Genomic DNA, 10,432 nt, shown 5'->3' on the forward strand with positions numbered 1-10,432 from the left:
TGTCCAGTTTACCTGTCTGTCATGATTGCAACCCTATTGAGAATGCATCATGGACACTGGACGAGCCTTCTGTTAGCTTCCCACTTCTAATGCAAGACTGGATACTGATGGATCTGAAAGAAATTGGCCCGCCGAAAGATCGTACCCGGAGACACTACTCACCTACAACAGAGTATATGGCTATGGGTGGAGTTCAATTAAAATAGTCCTTTTAAGGGCTACTAAATTGCCTGTTATCATGAGGTTTTCATTTTGGAATTAAGAAAACCTCTTTTGATAACAGCTCTATCTCAAACCTAATTTGATTATTTCAATACCGCCATCAAAATTTTACATACTGTACATTTTGTTTTATTCCTTTGCGTGATACCAAATTTAATAAGTCATTTTGACTTACACCGATTGGTATTAATTAAATTTAGCGGAAAAAGTACAGTTTGTACATACAATTTCAACTCTTAATAATTATAGGAAAATTATTTTAACTCAATTGATGATTTGGCTAATTGCATAATTGGCTTACACATTATTGGGATTCTTTATCGTCCATTAGTAACAACTGGACTTAATTTGAAATAAGTACGGGTTGGCGTTTTAGGGAGTACACGACATACATGGCCGGCGTGCCGAGTTTCTTGCCTTCCTTGCCTCTCTCGGACATCGTACATTGACAAAGACGTGGAACCATTTCCACCCGTCAAAAATCAGGTGTCCTAATGTGACGTCATCGCTGCCGACCAATCGTAGCGGACGTTACTTACTGCTTGGGTTGACACCTGGTGCGTCCAATCGGAAGTGAATACTAACTTTCTTATCATGAGTGCGTGTTGGGTTCATTCCCACTCATAACGGCCCTACATTCAGGTCGTTAGGGACTAATTAGTCCCACGATCTGATTGTCAAATTAATCAGTGTTCCTTGAACACATAAATGCCTGAGGGATGAGGCACCCATTCCTTCCCCTAAGGAGTAATTAAACATCCAGCTGTGCTGGAATAAACCGTCGAACATTCCCTAACGGGCGAAATCGACGTTAATTTAACTTACCTACCTACCTGGCTGTCAGACAGAGTTAACTTTTCTAGTTAGCATGTTGATTGGAAATGTAGTTGCAACAATAGACTGTGAAGTATGAGTAGTTCTTGCTGAGGGTCAAAAACTGGCACCTTTGAATGATGCCTGGTTCTTATAAAAGTTGTAAGAGCTGCGGAGAAAGAGTATTTAACATGACTATGTATATATTGTGAAACCATCACGATGTTGTTGTTGTTGTGGGGTTTAACGCCATTTTTCAGCACGATGGGCTATACATGGCGGCCAGTATTAATGGTGGAGGAAGAACCCGGAAAACCCCGGAAAGAACCACCGACCCACGAGAAGCTACTGGCAAGCTTTCTCACATGCCCACATTGGCTGAATCTTAGACTCGAACCGCCGCAGACAGAGGTGAGATGGCAGTGATCCGTAACGAAGAGCGCTTTAGACCACTCGGCCACTCGGGGCCCCCAAACCATCACGTGCATACAGGATTGCTACAATACTTTATTATACTTTATATGTTTTCATTTTCCATAACATTTAGCACATCTGAAATGCGATTAGCATGGAATGTCACTCCGCTGCCTTAAAAGCCATTCTAAGACCACTCTATAATCATGTTGAACGAGATGAAAAATGTGATTGACAAGGTCACCATACACTGATATACATTTATGCAATATTTCTACTAACGTATGCACGGTTATGTATGCCTTATTATTTATAGTTGGTAAGGGTCTACATAACACTTCAAAACAGCATTTAATTTAACATCTTTATTTCAAAATATATTAACAAAATTATTTCTTACATCATTGTTAAAATGTTGTGAACCAATCTTTAACAAGATAAAGACAATAAATTGTCCAAACTTTACTTAAGAAATTCAAGTTTGTCTAGAATATGCATGACTATGTGTAGACACCCAGTAAAGTTAACCAACAAACTTTGAACTCATATTTTGTTCATGACAACTCCATCTGAAACGAAGCAAACACAAGCAGTGTTGACCCTAACCCTTGTATCTAAATCTATATTTGTCATCTTACAGATCTCAAATACAAGGACATGTACCTAGATTGTAGCAACATCATCATGGCAGCAAATGTGATTTAAAAAACTGACTGCTCAGGATGACTGGCATGTTGAGACTTCAATTACATGTATGACATTAACATGTACAACAATGACCAGTGCTCAAACTGAAATTCCATAAACATTAATAAATGGCAAACTTTCAACTCTGAACATGTACTCTGCTAATTTAAACTGCTAAAACAAAAAGTTAACAGAAATAACAATACAAACAGTAAACTTTTTTCTTTCAACATTTTACATCTTACAAATTTTAAGGAATTCATCGTTTCTAAATTCAAAGAAAGATCTTTTTAAAACGCAAATTTTTCAGGAAATCCCTTTCATATATCTTAATGCTTTGGGATCACAGAAGTAGATGCCTATAAAATAAGAAAAGAACTGATAACAATATTAAAAACTGGAACTATACAAGATAACCCCTAAGACAAATATACTTAAATACATAATCAGTCGGTGCTCTATAACGGTTACCAGTGTTATAACTATGTTGTATGTTGTGATATCAGAATTTGACCCCACATTTCATCGGAAGTAAATGAGATACTAAAATATACGTCAAAATAACATACTCTTCGTTGTAAAATATCTACATGTGGCATAACATGTACATGTAGAAGCTGCATTGCTTTTAAAACTACCGGCTGTTGAAGGAAACTCTGTCAACACCTTTGTATTATAAACATGAATCCCCTCAACAATTAGATTGGTAGTGCAATCAGAATAACACCATACAGACATTTGTTGAGATGCATACACATACCAATTTTTATCATACATTTTTAACAGGAAATCATTCAAAAGAAAACTTACGATATTTTGTACAATTTATTAATATTACCTAAAAAAACGGCCACTATTTGACTTTGTACCTGTTGGCTACTTTCTGGATTATTCCATTCTGCATCAAGTATTGAACTCTGTTGGAATTTTCTGTGATCAGTGCTTGCATCACTGATGGCAGTTTATTACTCAGTTCAATTTCTATATCTTATTTGTCAACATGAATATAAGTTGGTTTGTAGTAAAGTCACCAACTGGTACACCACAATGTTACTTGACATAACAGTACTGACACTATTTTGGGTTTCTGTCCGACAAAAGCAATAAAATGTCATATAGGTTAAGACAGAAGGAGAAACTATATTTTTAAACTTATAAAAAAAAGTCTTTCAAAGTCAAGCACTAACCAATAAGAATGTCTAGGAATCTAAGATAAAATTGTTCGTCTATTTCACTGCAGAGTGCTGAAACTATCTGGCTATTTATTGATTTAGCACAAAGACACTGGAATAAAGTGCCTTCCCATGTTGACATTGATTGGGGGCGGCGGGAAAAAGACTCTTAACTTAAGCTCAAATAATGTGTGTGTGTGTGTGTGTGTGATATAACAGCTTGGTGTGAGGACATCATATCCAGTGATTAAATAAATACTGTAAAGGAATGCCCATTATCAAATTTATATTATTAAAAATGGGGCCGAAATTCCTATTCGGTTTCTGACAGTAACATTTTGTACTATCTAAAATAAAATAAATAATATAATATTTTTGTAAAATGAATTAAAATTTAATGCAGCCATTCAACCGTTACATTAAAAAACCAAAAAGACTAAACTATTCTGCCTCACCATCATAGCTGGTCTAATATGAATTATTATTCCAGATGAGGTCTATCCATTTAGTACATATGCAAACAATCATCCCCCCTCCCCCCGTTGCAATGTAATGTTATTGTACCCACTCCCAAGTGCATATGTATGCTTTTGCTTAGTAACCGCTTTCAAACACTGTCAATTTGTTTGGATTTTGAATGAAATGAGAGGTTTTTTTTTAGTAACAAGGTCTCCAGATTTGCATTAGCAACTCCCTGTTTTCAAGCATCAGATGTGACCATTCACTGTGTTTGATAATCTCACTAATTCCATGCATTTTGGAGTTACGTGTTTATTTGTTCATTATTTTTAGAAATATTAAACTGTACAATGCAAATGTTGAATGCAGATGACAACTTTGCCATGCATCATTTGTCCTGAACACCAGAAAACTCAGCCTCACCCCAAAAAATCAAGACTTTGATGCTTGTGTCCACAGCGTGATACCTCTCTATGGCTTCCATCACAGGAGCTCATCTAGCTGCTTATAATTTACTTATCAATTACATATGTCCTATAAAAAAAACTACAAGGAAGGACACTTAACCTTTTTGCACGACTTGTATGACCATGATCAGACCCGCTTAATATGCTGAATGATTGACTGCCCTCTCATTGGCCAATCGAAAATGATGTACTGCACCTATTTATAACTTTCCTTGATGCTTTTCATTTTTAAAATTAGTAAAGGGCTACAAACAATTTGAAAGGTATGCAAACACTAAAGGTTGTTTTTGTTGTTGGCTATGGCAATTGGGTTTTATTGTAGCTTTAATAAAGTTTTTGGCATTAGGTATGCATGTCCTACTTGGTTTTATCCCCACCTCCACGCACACATATTCAAACTTCACATCCTCTGTGTGTACATACAAAATGAACAGTCCATAACAAAACAAAGTTTAATCCAAAGCCAACATAAAATTCATGCTAAAACTAATAGATGTGAACTGAAAAAGACCCCTAGTGCATTCATTATGTAAATTATTCAAGTGAATAAAAAATAGGCATGGAATGCAAAGCAGCAATTATGTTATATGCTATGTATATTTTGGAGATGATGAATATACTAAATATTGGTGTACTGTCTAAAAGTTTAGCAACTTGACATGCACATAGATCAAATCTAAACATAAAGTCGATAATGTTTAATTCAACCTGCTACTATGGTATCATTGTATTTAAATTTTATGGAGAAAATGAGATGGCAAAATACTAAGCAGAAGGTATAAAAATCAACTACTTGTATACAAGCCACAACTGACCCTACTGTTACTAAGCACTTGCATGGTTATGACCACCACCACCACCAATGAAAATGTAAACTGTTAACTAGTAAGAATCTGAAGCATCAGTGAAAAATCCCCAACACATTTTGACTTAGATTACTAAAAGTTACTTTTTAATTAGGTATGAGTTTTATCATTTCTATGCAGAAATAATTGGAAGATTGGGCAAACAATGATTTATTACTCAATAACCCAATGATTTCAAGAGAATTTTCTTATTCTTGTTCTATAACTTTAATGTCCTTTCCATATATTGCCATCTATTACACAAAATAGTTAAAATAATTCCAAGATTTCATTTAAACTGTCACAGTCATTAAACAAAATTAATGCAACTGAATCCAACTAGTTAATTTAAAGTGTCATATAAGATACCTCATACAAGAACAACGAGGCATGTATCGATAGCTTATTCTTCGACGCAGCAGCTACCACAAACCGCATCCAAATATCTCGGACCGTTCAAAGGTACAATTTTTCTACCAAACGTTCTAAAAATAATGCTGCCCAAGTGACTTTTCGTCATATTGGCTTCTCGTTGCAATGGCCTTACCTTTGCCATCGGTGAACCCATCTTCCTCTGCGAGGCATGCATGGATAGCTCTTTCTCCGACGCAGCAGCCACCGCAAAGGTACAATTTTTCTAACAAAACGTCCTCAAAAAATGCTGCCCAAGCGACTTTTCTCGGTTATGTCTTTTTCCCGTCATTTTGGCCTCTCGCTAAAATCGCTGCAATCAATGAAGCCATCTTCTTCAGCAAGGCATGTATGTATAGCTCTCTCTCCGACGCAGCAGCCACCGCAAACCGCATCCAAATACCTGCAAGCATTCTAAAGCTATTCGTGCAAAGATACAAAACTTCTGCCGAAGCGACAAAAATCCCATTTCTCTGGCATTTTTCTCCGGTTCTCACTAGAATCTGTGTAACTTGCCATCTTCACATGCGAACCACGCCTGGATATGGCTATCTCCGATGCAGACGTCACACTAAACCGCAGTACAATAACTCGTAACGCTTTTTAAAGACGTGGCCATTCCAGCAACCCTATGATAACCTTATGGAAAATGACGAACATCCATTTACCTCCATTACCCGTAGAACCATTTTTATCAGCTAGGTGCCCAGTTCTAGGCCTTTTCGAGACCTATCCCACGCAAAAGCCTGCACGCCAATAGATTTGTCCGTTCGTAGGTTATCGCCAGAAAATGTCGCTACTGATAAACCTATAGAGACTTCACAAGAATCCATGTTCCTCCGCAATCGCTAGGACTGTATGCAGCTGCCGGGTGTCAAAACATCGGGCTCGATGAATCACGTATTTCAGGGAAAACCCCGTTCCAATCGCCTTCTCCGTTCAACTACAATCTTAAGATAAAGCGACATTTCGTAACCCCCCCCCCTCCCCTTACCATTACAGACTCACACATCTCCACTTTTCTCCGAAACCCATCGACCGATTTTCTTCATCCAGGTGTGAAACCATTGGGCTCGACGTGGCACGTAATTCGGTGAAAATCTCATTACAAACGCCTTATCCCTTCCTCTGACATCTCCATTCAAGCGATTTTTTTCCCACGCTCCCGACCACGCCTTTAAAAGATCGATTTTCTTCGGGTTGCGGACGAACAGCCCATCCGATTTCCATGGGGTTTTCACTACCAGACCCGTCTCCTCAAGACCAATCTGCCGACTTATGGCATGTCACCATAAATCTAAGCGTCGACGAGAAAACGTGCTTTAATCTTTTGTCTCGCACTTCCGACATGGACATTATCTTCAGCCAACAGACGAACGGACACGGCGAATTCAATGCGGTTGTCAGGACAGGACAATGGTCTTAGTTTGTTTTAATTATCTCAGACGCGTATCATTAAGCCCAATCTACTGCTCTCTTGCACTTGCTGATCGCTTCAGCCGTTTGGCAAGGAAAACAATTGTCGCCTCTTGTCGGCGCTCCCAGCCTATCGCCCTTTCCATTGACGGTTTTCTTCCTTTTACGGACGAACGGACAGGGCGAATTCCATGCGATTTTTGCTTCCAGCTGCGTCTTATGGAGACCCATCAGCTGATAGGTCGCAAGTCACGATACCTCTTGGAGTTGGAGAGTTGTTGTTGTTGTTGTTGTGGGGTTTAACGCCATTTTTCAGCACACGATAGGCTATACAGGGCAGCCAGTATTAATGGTGGAGGAAGAACCCGGGAAAAGCCCGGAAAGAACCACCGACCCACGAGAAGCTACTGGCAAGCTTTCTCACATACCAACATTGGCCGAATCCAAGACTCGAACCACGCAGATAGAGGTGAGATGGCAGTGATCCGTATCGGAGAGCGCTTTAGACCACTCGGCCACTCGGGGCCCGGAGTTGGAGAGAAAATGGCCTTTCAGCCAACACTGCCCTCAAACCATTGGTTTACACTGTCGTGCGGACCAACGGACAGGACGAGTTCCGTGGGGTTTTCACAGGCAGATGCGTCTCATCAAGGCTGATGTGCCGGTGGGTCATACTCCAAGACAGATGCTCCCGTTAGGGAGAAAATAGCTTCTAAGATTTTTCCCACGCTCCCAACATGGACCTTAACCTATGACTTATCTGGGTCGTACGGACAAACTGACAGGATGATTCCAATGCGGTTTTCACTGGTAAGTGCCTCTCATCCAGGGCCAATGCGTCGATGGGCGCACATCAATATAGCTTTTGTAGTTTGAGAGAGAATGGCCATTAAACCGACAGCGGCCTCCAACCATTGGTTTTCTTCGTCGTACGGACGAACGGACAAGACAATTTTCATGCGGTTTTCACTGGCAGATGAGTTTCATCCAGGCTGATGGGCCGGTGCGTCGTTATTTCAAGATAGATGATCCCCATAATTTTTCCATGTCGGCTGACTGGAGTAATTTTCTCCACAAGTCGCTTCCAAACACTCATTTCTCCATAAGTCGCTTCCAAACATATGCGGATCAACGGCGAGAGTAAATATGACTCTCTTATGCGTACTGTCCCAATCTTTTATCTTGCGAAGCCAGTGCGAAGGGAACGGGCTTGACACAAACGACAGGGAAAGAAGATCATTGCAGGTAGTCGTAGCCTCGGTACTTTGAGTATGATATGGGCAGCCAGTCGCCTCAGGACCATGTGAACTTGACAGCCAGCCATATCCTCAAAAATTGATCTTGGCAGCCAGCCATAGCCTCAGGACTTTGAGTGTGATCATGGCAGCCAGCCATAGCCTCAGGACTATGAGTGTGATCTTGGCATCCAGCCATAGCCTCAGGACTTTGAGTGTGATCTTGGCAGCCAGCCATAGCCTCAGGACTTTACGAACTTGGCAGCCAGTCATAGCCTCAGGACTTGAGCATGATTTTATCAACTAGTAATACGATCAGACCTTTCAGTGTGATTTTTGTAACAAGTCATAGCTTAAGGACTTTGTGATTTTATCCAACCATTTTGGAGTATTAACTCATACTTGTCATAATTAATTATTTAAATTACACCAATTTCACTGCAATTTAGACCTTCTAAGGCCTACGCCTCCACTAATCTTACCACTTTATGCAACTAGTTTTTACCACTTTCATGAACTACATTTTACCACTTTCATGTAACTACATTTTACCACTTACAACAACAGGTAGCTATGCCCGTGACTATATATATCAAAGTAAAACAGATTTATATAAGACTACCAGAAGTTACGACAATGGACCGTTACATTATAAAAGATATTGTAATATGCTGAGGAGTTATACACTGTAGCCGTTCCCGTGACATTTTGGATTTATCCGACTCTCAGTAGCTAATGATAGGCAAATGATGTCTTTTTGACTGCTCTGAGGAATGAATATGGGTAACATTTGAGGACACAAAGTAACAGTAAAGGTGTTACAGTAGAATCAAAGTATGCCAATTACTAACTAGCCTAGTAAGTTGAACCATTTAGACTGTATGTTTTGTTCTCTTTACCGTGTAACTGATGAGCCCGAGTTCACTTGCTGATGGCAACATATATACTTTGCATCCATCCCACCTTATTGTCCCATAAACAAATCATTGCTCTTCGTGGACTCGTTTTGTAAGGTTTTATCATAAAGCACTGGAAGTGTTGTAAGGTTTAGGTCATCTGAAAACAGCAGGATATGGTGATGGCTTTTTTGACCCTAGAATATCCTTTAGGTCATCTGAGAGTGGTAGTGATATGGTTCATCGCCTCTTGACCCTAGGTTATACCTTATGTCATCTGAAAGTGGCATTGTTATTGGATACCCACCCACCCCGTGTTTTCATGACTTGGGATATGTCGGCCTATTCTGCGCACAGCTCTGAAAAGATGTAATGTTTATCCATCGAGCTATATAAATGAAATGCATTACTTGGACTGTCAGCAATTCAGTCGAGTAATTGGGTCAGGTTTATAGCTATTTTTACAAATTTCAACGTAACAATGCCAGTAAATGGCAAGAGATATTAGGCACACTAAACAAATTTTATAACATTTTTGTAGTGAAGCTCAACATTTTATTAAAGAAAATAAGCTAAAATGTGGACGAGAAACAAAAATGAATGCGATGTAATGTGTTTACAACGTCTTGTTTATGGGGGAAAATTACTAAAACAGACTATACGCCGTGGAACTTCTTGATAATCCCGTTCTAGCGGTAACTTGACAAGTTGGGTATCAGACGATTTTGTACGTGTGGGACAACTTCTTGCAAAATTGTAAACTTGGGTTAAGACGCAGAATTTTTTAAGGTAAACATTTCCATTTTTTAAATAATGTATTTATTTGTATGATTCTAAAAGATACATATTAAATAGGATTTTCTGGGTTACAGGTTCAAGAAGGTCGTGGAGTGGGTCTTCATGTTCACATTTAGAAATCCCATTTTCATTTGCAATTCGAGTCAAAATGTGGGATATTTTTGTACACTTTATGAATATCACTTTTCTTAATTAAAGTATGATCGTTCTTGCTTAATATAAAATGGATTTTTGACCCAAAAATAACACGTTATCCAATGTTAACAGAAATGACATATCGTTGCGCAGCATTACCTGACGCGCAGAATTGGCCGACATGGTGGTATTTAAATAATTAATATTATTCATTTCAGCAAAAAATTACATTATTTAATTGATTAATAAATAAAATTCAATTCATTATATCTATGAATGTAAATTTTGTAAATGCCCTAAGGACTTAAAGCTATAAATAATTTTGCCTATCAAAGACTTAAGTTACATTTGTACAATCCTTTTTCTCAATTTTTAAAATCAAATAATACTTAATCAGCAATAAAGGTGATTATTTACTTATAAAAACAGTATGAAAGAAAAATGTTATTTCTTCCAACAAAC

Source organism: Sinohyriopsis cumingii, chromosome 4, assembly GCF_028554795.1.
Source record: "Sinohyriopsis cumingii isolate HCF-2022 chromosome 4, ASM2855479v2, whole genome shotgun sequence".
NCBI classification, from domain to species: domain Eukaryota; kingdom Metazoa; phylum Mollusca; class Bivalvia; order Unionida; family Unionidae; genus Sinohyriopsis; species Sinohyriopsis cumingii.